This window comes from Haliotis cracherodii, unplaced genomic scaffold (assembly GCF_022045235.1).
Source record: "Haliotis cracherodii isolate W230 unplaced genomic scaffold, xgHalCrac1.p SCAF_7, whole genome shotgun sequence".
NCBI lineage: Eukaryota > Metazoa > Mollusca > Gastropoda > Lepetellida > Haliotidae > Haliotis > Haliotis cracherodii.
The window spans coordinates 47,003,056-47,015,144 of NW_027266330.1; the positions used below are offsets into that span (position 1 = coordinate 47,003,056).

Here is a 12,089-nt window from a genome sequence, read left to right on the forward strand (position 1 = left end):
TTCCTTCCGATTGATCAATGTACACAAGATTAATTTATTCGTGTATAATATGCACTCGTGTGTTATGTGCACCTTAATTATGGGCATTTAAATTCTACAAAAATATAACTGTATAATACGCACAGACTTTTCAGGCTGTCAGCATAAACCACGAAATTTACAATCTTTCAACTCTGTTTTTTTTCACCAAAATTTATTCAAATAAGAGGCCCCTATTTCCAATTTTCAGAGCACCATGCGGGCTTATTACATCGACCAACAAACACCCCTGTGAAGACACAAGAGAGAGTCAGTTCCTGGAGATTACTGGTTGTAAGAGCGTCAGAGATGATTGCATGGGATTGACCAGCTCGATGGCTGCATGTGCCCTTAAGATCACTGAAGATGTTGTCACTCATTGGCCTCATCAAAGCTCCATTATAATAAATAATAAATAATAAATAATATATAACATAATACTTTCAGGCTGCTCTGACATTGCTGGGACATTGCCGACAGTCACCTTTAGTTATGCATCACATAACAAAGCAACAACATATTACCTTGCTTTTCTTCTTCACAATTATTTGGATGTAAAGCAGAGCTGCCTACCCATAATTCCTTCCATGTGTTGTTGCTTTACATGTGAGTGAGTGAGTGAGTGAGTTTGATTGTACACCGCTTCTAGCAACATTCCAGCAATATCACGGCAGAGGACACCAGGAATGGGCTTCACACATTGTACCCATGTCGGGAATCAAACCCGGGTCTTCGGTATGACGAGCGAACGTTTTAACCACGAGGCTACCCGACCGCCCTCTGCTTTATATGAATGTCTTTTGGAATATTTATAGAATAAAGGCCGACCAAACAGTTTTTAGACAGAAGAATCTTTATTAGAATACACTCTTAAACAAAAAGGAAATGACATGATATCCCTACAAAAACAGAACTTCTTGTAAGAGAAACCTTCCCCTGAACTGACGTGTAACCATGCATGTACACACAGCCTGTTCCCTGAGTGACTCTCTCCCTGAGTGACTTATCATCCCACAACTGAAATATACCCCCACCCCCCAAAATAAAAACAGGCTTGAGCATCTCAACAAATACACTACCACTATTGCCTACATGCATTTATGTTGACACTGGCAGAAAAACACATTCTTAACTTCAAGATGCAAACATTTCAAATTAAATCTTTGAATAAGATGTTTTCGTCGTACAGTCCCTCATGTTCTTTATTAAAAAATGACGAATTATATATGTCTTATCAGGCTCATATTTTGAAACAAATCACAAAACCCGTTTGTTTGTACAACATTCTGTCAACAAAATGAAAAACATATGTCTGTGTCGTCTTGTAAAAAGCTCAAACTTGAACAATGTGTGCCATTCCCATGTCAAAATAGAACTGTTATTGGACTAGGGTCTAGTCTGTCACTGATGGGATTCTTTGAACATTGTTTTCCTTCAACCTTGAAGAGTTGTGTCTGCTCATTTTCTTCCTATCCTATCCAGACTTATCTTTCCTTGGAAATAGTTCAAAGTGTTTGTTTTTCTCTAAAGATAATAAAAGCAAGAAGTGCCATCAACAATATCAAAAGCAAGTCTACAACTGTTAAAAACTTTTTGAAAACATGATTTTGGCAACTTCAATTTAGTTTTCCGCACTAATTAGTGGGATATGAATTACGGCCACAGATACCCACTCATCCAAAGAATATTCATCATATGTTGTCACAAAGTCAAGCGGTATCAACATGATTTGTGAACAAACTGTCGCTAACACTTGCTAAGACTTCCTATAAAACAGACCATCAAGAACACCCCTAAACCAAAACACTGATACTCAAAAAAGAAATAATATAATAGTAAATGAATCCAAAAATAAATTCAAGTAATCATCAACAACAAACAATCTTCTGGCTTCCATCAAGCTTTGCCAGCTCGCAAGAACAATTTGACAATCCCAGAATGTCAATTGTCATAATTTGGACACTTCACGCAATGGAAAAGGGCAAAATGATCCCGAGACTCCGAGAGGCTGAGTTCAAAGCTAAGCTGTCCTTATTCAAGACAGCATCGTCTGTCTGCGACAATTTTAGGAATATTAAGTGGTTATACTGTAGCCGAGGGGCTATGACGCTCTTCTATCACTTTAACAAAGGCACTTCCATAGAAGAACATTGTGAGTATGGTTGAGGACACCCTCACAGGCATGGAGGAGTGAGCGGTCACTCTGGAACCTTCCTTGCAAGCTTCTCCCCTAGGGGATGGACTCAGCACATGACGCATATCAGTCAAAAGCTTGAGTAATCGAATCACCGATAATTGGCCACGGAGGTCACATGGGGAGACTTCTTAAGGAATCTACGCAAGTTGACGAAGGAGTTGCTCCGATCTGCCAGTAGATTTGGTGGCAAATTGTTGACAAAATGCATGCGGCACATGGCGTGAGATTGAGTTACTGGCCATGTTACAGACATACATCACTAGGGACTGGATGAGGCTGACGGAGTGCATCATATGCTAACGTCTTGATTGTGTTAGCTGTAATACCGTTAGTGAAACAAAACACTTATGGGATGGTCCCTGGTCTAACCACTCACAAACACCTGTCAATCACTTTCGTATCCTAAAAAGCCATCCCACAATTACCAGAAAGCAAACAGTAAACTAAAATTGTAATTGTGCAAAAAGATCAATTTCATCTAAACTACCCATGAAAATCCGTAAAAGGTGACTATGTTTGTCGTAAGAGGTGACTAACAGGATCGGGTTGTCAGACTCGCTGACTTGGTTGATGCATGTCATCGATCCCAATTACGTGGATCAATACTCATGATATCAATCACTGGATTGTCTGGGCCAAACTCGATTATTTACAGACCGCCGTCATACAGGATGAATATTGCTGAGTGTGGCATTAAACAACAAATAAACAAACAAATAAACTATTCAATAGCCATTGTATGATGACCATCAGTTTATCACACACACCAGATACAACATCAAATACATGTACTTCGTTCATTGAACCTGTTAAATATCTTCACCATCCTACGCTTATTGCGAAACTGCACCTTTGGGGCAGGAAACTGGATATTTCGTTCACAAAACGAATCCATTTTCCAGAAGTAAAACATTGCAAAATAGCATTAACACATGAAAGGATTTCACAAAGTCTCAATAAAGAAGTTTTAAGACATGTCCATTTGGACAAATGTCACATCAGAAAGAGTTCATCAGTTTTGTAAAAAACTACTTCCCAAGCAACATATTGATACACCTGATGTCCAAACAGCTTATCAGCGTAAATGGAAACATCTAATGATCAATAATCCACTACACAAGCTCCGACAAAAAACATGTACTTAAAACAATCGAACGTTATCAAACAACAGGGAAAATACCACAGGCACATAAATACCCTTCCAGGGCAGACGGGCACGTCTCGAGTCGAGAAGCAGATTGAAATACAACATCGTGCATTGATGCCATGGCAGTGTTTTATCGTAAATGACAAATTGCTAGCACTAATGGAAGAGCGGGGACGAAGGTCTGTCCCAGAATGTCCATTAGATGGGGGAGGTCTGTTACTTAGCAGTTTGGACACCGATGACAACAGTCACAAGTTACCGACGTCACTGACCCACAAATTCCTGTCTTATGCAATGTACAGACTGGACAACACTGGGATTCAGACCAAGCAGTTTTGTTTGTTTTTTGTTTTGCTGCTTTATGACACAGTCGGAGATATTCCAGCTATATGCCGGCGGTCTGTGAATAGAGTCTCATGCAGACAATCCCGTGATTGATATTATGAGCACATACATTAACCAAGGATGACTGCCCAGTCCAGCCCTATATGAGCAGTGTAAGGTGAGGTAAGGTGTGTGTGTGTGTGTGTGTGTGTGTGTGTGTGTGTGTGTGGTCATGGATTACTTTTCAAGTGCCATCATTTACTGTAAAACATGTTGACATCCATTGTAAAGAAAATCAGGAAATAATATTATAATGCATCCTTGATTTTGTCTCCCTAGATACAGAACAAAAGCTGGAGACAGTCAATAAACAACACTAAGAAACAGCATCTCCTCATGTCAAGATGGCATCACAGACTGATATCATTATAGGATATCGACTTGTGCTGCAACAAATATAGAATCAACTATTGACAATCATAGTACTCGAACAGTTTCCAAATTCTAAAATTTGTTAGCTAAAACTTGTCAACTTGCCTCAAATTACAGCTGTCATCAATATTTTACAACCATAATTCAGACAATTATTTCAGCCCTGAATAGTCAGGAAGTCAAAATTACCCACAATTCAATGATGAAATCTTAGAGTGATTGAAAGTCACTGTGACTCAAATTGTCGTCTGCTGATGTGGCCTTTCAATTTTCGGACCATTCTTCCTGTGATGGAAGTTGGCGATCTTGAGAAGATGATCTTCAATCTCTCCATCAAAGAACCTCGGACCTCACAATACAGGGTCATTATCGTTAATTTCAACCACACTCGAAGTGACCTGCGCCTGATAGCAAACTTGAACCATTACGCGAAACTGTTTACAATCGTTGATTGTGGTCTGAGAGAAGGAGGCACATCAAAATGAAAGGGCGGCACAGCACTTTGATTTTGCATGGATCTTCAATTAAGATTGATGGCTTGAAATAAACAAGCATATGATTCCAAAGTGCAATGTTTACTTACAAGAATATTTCATTATCGTCTACAAAGCATTGTTTCAGACCAAATCCACCAAGTTCTCATGATGTATGAAGATTACAGTAATTCACCCAAATACTTATTCTTTGATGTGTGGTAAAAACAAATAGATATTTTTTTCTCAATGTCCAATTCATGGGAAAAACTTAATATTGAATGAATGATGTGAAACAGGTCTATTACATCCCATGTGATGAGTCGACATAACGGCTGTAGAGGTGTTGCTCTGTTTATGATTACAGTTGACATATGTGCATCTTTCAATGATACGTGGCATATGGTTATTAATTTTTCAAAATTGGCTCCCCAAGGAGATATCACTTCCGTGAAACATTGCCCAGTGGTCAATTGGTGTAAGTGTTAGCTTGTGTTAGCTTGTGTTTGTTGTTTAACACCACACTCCAGCTATATGAAGGCAGTCTGTAAATAATCGAGTCTGGACCAGACAATCCAGTGATTGATATCATGAGCATCGATCCATGCAATTGGGATACGATGACATGCATCAACCAAGTCACCACCTGATCCCATTACTTAGCTGTTACGACAAGCATAGTTTTGAGACAAGCATGGGTTGCTGAAGACCTGTTCTAATCCGGATCTTCACGGGGTAGGTGTCATGGGTTGCTGAAGACCTGTTCTAATCCGGATCTTCACGGGGTAGGTGTCATGGGTTGCTGAAGTCCTGTTCTAATCCGGATCTTCACGGGGTAGGTGTCATGGGTTGCTGAAGACCTGTTCTAATCCGGATCTTCACGGGGTAGGTGTCATGGGTTGCTGAAGACCTGTTCTAATCCGGATCTACACGGGGTAGGTGTCATGGGTTGCTGAAGACCTGTTCTAATCCGGATCTTCACGGGGTAGGTGTCATGGGTTGCAGAAGACCTGTTCTAATCCGGATCTTCACGGGATAGGCGTTAGCTTGATGTTCAAGTGTTCAAATCGAACAGTGCCACAACATTATAGTCAAATGCTGAATTCTTTGGTTAGGGACCAACCATTTGATAAACAGGGGGGTCTTAGCGAAAAATATAAATTGTCCCAGAAAATTCTTGAAAAAAATATTGGTGCTTCCAACTGCTGAAAAAAAAGAAATTTTCTGCCACAAAAATTACACTGTTGCAAGGTGTTTTTCTAAAAAAATATTCAGCCTCATAATTTTGATTTACAAAATATCTAGTTTTGCAGCTATAACTGAAAAAATAACAAATCTCAACAAAAAAATCCACACATAGTAATGTTGCAACTTGTCAACCGTGACATCATAGCATAGAAACACTGCAACTAATACAGTGATATAGAATAGTACTGCTGCATTTGTGACGTCAAAATGCAACTCATAACCAATTTACCATTTTAACAAAAGTGAGGCATTTCTCTCAACGTTATATTTGATATCAGAAGACACTCTCTTCTCTACATCAACCTGGCTTTGTCCTGTGTCTCATTGTGTCGGAGTTTGAACCGGAGTCTATGTCTCTACCAATATGTGACTGGGAGATTATGGTGTATGGTGACTGTAGATCTGACCAGTGATTCTACATCATGTGACCGTACATCTGACTGTCATTGTACATCTGAAGATCCGGGGTAGAATAGGTCTTCAGCAACACTTGCTTGCCGTTAACAGGCGACACTGCTTGTTGTAAGAGGCAACTAACGAGATCGGGTGGTCAGACTCGCTGACTTGGTTAATGCCTGTCATCACATCCCAATTGTGTAGATTGATGCTCATGATATCAATCACTGGATCGTCTGGTCCAGACTCGATTATTTACAGACAGTTGTCATAAAGCTGGAATATTGCTGAGTGCGGCGTAAAACAAACAAACAAATATTTAACTGTGACTGTTACTAAGATCTGACTGTGACTGTACATCTGACTGTGACTGTAGATGTGACTGTGATTGTGCGTCATGTGACTGTAGATGTGACTGTACATCTGACTGTGATTGTACGTCATGTGACTGTAGATCTGACTATGACTGTACTTCTGACTGTGACTACATCTGACGGTGATTGTAGATCATGTGACTGTAGATCTGACTGTGACTAGATGTGACTATGACTGTACACCAGACTGTGACTACATCTGACTGTGACTGTACATCTGACTGTGACTGTACATCTGACTGTGTTTGTACATCTGACTGTGACTGTATATCTGACTGTGTTTGTACATCTGACTGTGACTGTACATCTGACTGTGACTACATCTGACTGTGACTGTACATCTGACTGTGTTTGTACATCTGACTGTGACTGTACATCTGAGTGTGACTGTACAGCTGACTGTGACTACATTTGACTGTGATTGTAGACCATGTGACTGTACATCTGACTGTGACTGTAGATGTGACTCAGTGTACCCACACATCCCTGTGCAGCATAATCTGTGTGTGACTTCTAGTAAAAGTTCCTCCAGTGTCAACCCCCCCCCCCCCCCCCCACCTCCAGACAAACACAGCGGTGGTAGAGAATATCCCCATGTCATACAGCCCCGCCACCTCCAGACAAACACAGCGGTGGTAGAGAATATCCCCATGTCATACAGCCCCGCCACCTCCAGACAAACACAGCGGTGGTAGAGAATATCCCCATGTCATACAGCCCCGCCACCTGTGAGCAGAAATCTGTTACCTATTAGAAAAGTCTTCTCAAGGGATTAAACAGACTTTCCATCACCCAGACTAAACGGTCTTCCTTCCTGCACCTAAAAGAATACACCACGCTCTACCCATGTGTACTTACAACATAATTACCATCTAGCACCTCAGTTTATTTTTATTCCTTCAAAAGTGTTTCCTGGCAAGCATCTAAAGAGGCGTAAAATCAAGATGGCTTGAATCCTCCTCAACCTCTATAATCTCCTCCATATTGACAAATCACTTTGTCAGTTTCCACAGTGGCTAATTGTCAGTCTTACCGACTATCCTTTCTATGTAATGATAAGGGTGTAATCACAGGCTCACCTGTGAACATGATTACCTCATCAACACACTATAATTATCACATTGTTATATATAACATATTTCATGGCTACTTTGCAAAGACTAAATTATTTCAAAACAGTAAACTGGCATTGTAGCTCATCCTGATTTGCAACCACTACCACACACCCTTACCACACCCACCCACCCCCCCCCCCCCACACACACACACCAACACACACTCTCAACCCCTCCACCCCCCAACACACACTGATAAAGATTAAACTAAGCCAGAAATAGCAATCAGCTGTACAGATATATTTTCCCAGATCTACTAGTGATTCAATTGATAAACACCCAATAATATATGTAAAAAAGAATTGATGCAATTAAAAGAAAGAGTATTTGAAAGTATAATTTTACCAAGAACAATATAAAATTTCTTAGTAGTTGTAGCTTTTACAACATATATTTAAAATAATAATAAACATAAGGGTAGTACTGTTGTACAGCTGACTTCTGTTGCAGGATATATAATTATGTCAGGAACATTTCGACAAGTCACAGTTGAGGATTCCTACAGTTATGCTATTTCGATCGCAAAAACATATGCCGACATGTAATAGTCCAACTACAACAAATATTACTTTTGACGAGTCAAAGTATGGCATTTCTGACCTTAGCGTTGGGAATATAATATCAAAGCTCACTGTAGACGAGGATTATGCCCCATCTCCAAAAAACAGCTGTAAAAAAATTGAAAGTTTGCACTACACAAAAGCAAATGTGGTATGGCTGCCATAGAGTCATATTGAAAAAGTGCTTCAAAGCACTTGAACACACTCAGGTGTCATCACTGATTGGGACAAGCATGTGGAGTTTCTGCTACATCGGGGAAGGGACCCGTGAAGATTCCGGGGTAGAATAGGTCTTCAGCAACCCTTACTTGCCGTAAAAGACGACTATGCTTGTCGTAGGAGGCGACTAACAGGGTCGGGTGGTCAGGCATGCTGACATCGTTGATGCATGTCATCGATCCCAATTGCATGAATCGATGCTCATGATGTCACTCACTGGATTGTCTGGTCCACACTCGATTATTTACATACCGCCAGCATATAGCTCGAATACTGCTGACTGCAGCGTTGAACAACAAACAAACAAACAAAATCATTGGGGAAGGGGTTTCTGAGAATATGATGTTTACATTGGGAATTTTTTTTAAAAATCCAAAAGCATCAAACTACAAAGTTAATCCTTAGTTTCTTCAAATCTTGGGATTTCCACATACAAATCTGTCCAACAGTATATTAATCTTATCTGTCCTTGTGCTGATTTCATATTTCATGGTTTTACAGAGAGTAAACATAAACATGTCAACAAGAGTTTCAAATCTCTGCAAAAGTAACCAAATCACAAAATAGCCCACACAAGTATGACACAAAAAACTGTAGCAGTAACTAATAACAAAAGTATATAAACATTCTTCCTACTTTTTCAAACTAAAGCAAACCTAAAACATGAAGAAAAATTAAAAATCCTATTTCAGGTCATGGAACAAACTTCAAATCAATACCAAAAACCCTAAAAAAATAATTTATAATTCAATATTTAACATAACTCACAATTCAAACATTGCAGCAAAGCAATCGCGAAAAACATCTGAACAAAATCAATCCAAACTTAACTCATACATATTCATGACTAATCTGCAAAAAATCACAATCAGGTCAGGTCAGATCAACAGAGGTCAGCCCCCTTGACCAGTGGTCAGACCTACAGAGGTCCACCCCCTCCCCCAACCTACAAATGGTCAGATCTACAGAGGTCAGCCCCCTTGACCAGTGGTCAGATCTACAGAGGTCAACCCCCTCCCCCAACCTACCAGTGGTCAGATCTACAGAGGTCCTCCCACTCCCCCAACCTACCAGTGGTCAGATCTACATCGGTCAGCCCCCTTGACCAGTGGTCAGATCTACAGCGGTCAGCCCCCTCCCCCCTACCCTCAGCAGTGGTCAGATCTACAGAGGTCCACCCCCTCCCCCAACCTACCAGTGGTCAGATCTACAGAGGTCCACCCCCTCCCCCAACCTACCAGTGGTCAGATCTACAGAGGTCCACCCCCTCCCCCAACCTACCAGTGGTCAGATCTACAGCGGTCAGCCCCCTTGACCAGTGGTCATATCTACAGAGGTCCACCCCATCCCCCAACCTACCAATGGTCAGATCTACAGAGGTCCACCCACTCCCCCAACCTACCAGTGGTCAGATCTACAGCGGTCAGCCCCCTCCCCCAACCTACAAGTGGTCAGATCTACAGAGGTCCACCCACTCCCCCAACCTACCAGTGGTCAGATCTACAGAGGTCAACCCCCTCCCCCCTACCCTCAGCAGTGGTCAGATGTACAGAGGTCAACCCCCTCCCCCAACCTACCAGTGGTCAGATCTACAGAGGTCCACCCACTCCCCCAACCTACCAGTGGTCAGATCTACAGCGGTCAGCCCCCTTGACCAGTGGTCATATCTACAGAGGTCAACCCCCTCCCCCCTACCCTCAGCAGTGGTCAGATGTACAGAGGTCCAAGCCCTCCCCCAACCTACCAGTGGTCAGATCTGCAGCGGTCAGCCCCCTTGACCAGTGGTCATATCTACAGAGGTCAACCCCCTCCCCCCTACCCTAAGCAGTGGTCAGATCTTCAGAGGTCCACTCCTTCCCCCCTACCCTCACCAGCGGTCAGATCTACAGAGGTCAGCCCCCTTCCCCCCTACCTGTGGTCAGATGTACAAAGGTCAGCCTCCTTGACCAGCTCACCTTTCAGACCACTGTCCATCCACCTGGTGGCATGTCCAAGCCGGCATCTGCCCAATAACACCATGTCTGGAAACAGCTGTCGGACACCACTGATCTAATCAAGTTGAACTGCTTCTGTTACGCTATGCCCAATAATCGCTGCCACAATTGTGACCACCTACTCTCATTTACAAAGTGACGTCTGCTGTGGATAGAATGAAGGTAAACTCATCACTACGGCAACTTGGTCCACTGACACCATTTGGTTGGAGGTAAAATATCGATATTCCATACAACAGCAGGATGGTTACTTTCCCGTGAATGCTGGAAGACGATATTTTATAAGTGAGTGGAAGTGTGCTAGGTGATGGCACTGCAGTTCAGAGTGTCACAATTTGGGTTGATCATCTAGACACAAGATTACAGAATCATTATGCAAACAACACAACTTTCAGTCTTAAGAGGGATTTCAAAAAGGCTAAAAAGTGTAGGTATTGATTAAAGTAAAATCTTATTCTAATAGCCAAATACCTGTCTTTAGAAATATTAAAGGAGTAACTAAAATATTCTTAATTTCTAAAAAAAATACAGGGTTTTACTCGACGCACAAATGTAGAGAAAGAAAGCAGAAAGAAAACATACTGCCTCCCAATGGACGCACAATAATATTCATTGTACCTACAGCGCATCAAGAGCAGAGATCGGTGTCTGTCATTTCATCCATCAATCATGACCACTGTCCACATGGTCATTGATTCATCCCAGGCTCTAAAGTAATTATCCAGATGTAGAGTACACAAACAACACCATATCATTACTTTACAGGACCCTCATATTGCCTGCAAGGACCCTTAAAAGTAATGATTGCCCCCCCCATGGACGCCCAGTTTTGTAATTCAAGGTATCACATTTCAGCAAAATCCTGGCTGTATTGTGATTGACAGAGCATCAGAGTCTACTAATCAATAGTATAAAAATAGTATTTAATCTACTGGTTTGTTTGTTTGTTTGTTTTTGTCCATACCACACTCAGCAATATTCCAGCTATATGATGGCAGTCTGCAAATAATAAAATCTGGACCAGATAATCAAGTGATTGAAATCATGAACATTGATTTTTGCAGTCTGGATACAATGACATGCATCAACCAAGTCAGGGAGTCTGATCCCGTCAGTTGCCTCTGACATCAAGCATGCAAATCCTCTCAGGATAATCAAATGCCAACTTTATAGTGGGTGTTTAAATATCAATAAATAAGATCTAATTCATATGATTCCAAACCCAACAATGAAAATAGAGTCACAATGCAATCCAGATTCACCTTCTAGTTCCATCCACGCTATTTGTTCCATAACGATACACTGAAATCATGGCGTGTTTATCTCCTAAATCAATTAAAACAAAAGAAATTTGAAACTTGTGAAAAGAAATCAATCTTCTTGCTTCTTTTGTAAAAATCAAACTCGAATCTAAGAATAACCACCTTCAAAGTGACAGAAAACTATCCCTTGAATCTGTAGGAAACAGCAACATTATTTGTCTCAGCAAGTCCATCAAACGTCATGTTCTGAACACCTCAAAGCAAGTCTAGTGCATCATACAAAAAATAATTACCAATGACTAAAGTGTTAATGTCAAGCTGCAGTAGAAA

The 12,089-nt window shown here is 41.2% G+C and overlaps 1 protein-coding gene across 7 annotated transcripts in view; it reads right to left on the minus strand.

Moving 5' to 3' along the window:
- LOC139448410 (diacylglycerol kinase delta-like) overlaps window positions 1–12,089 on the minus strand; it is a 176,421-nt gene that overhangs the window by 114,806 nt on the left and 49,526 nt on the right. The window lies entirely within an intron of this gene.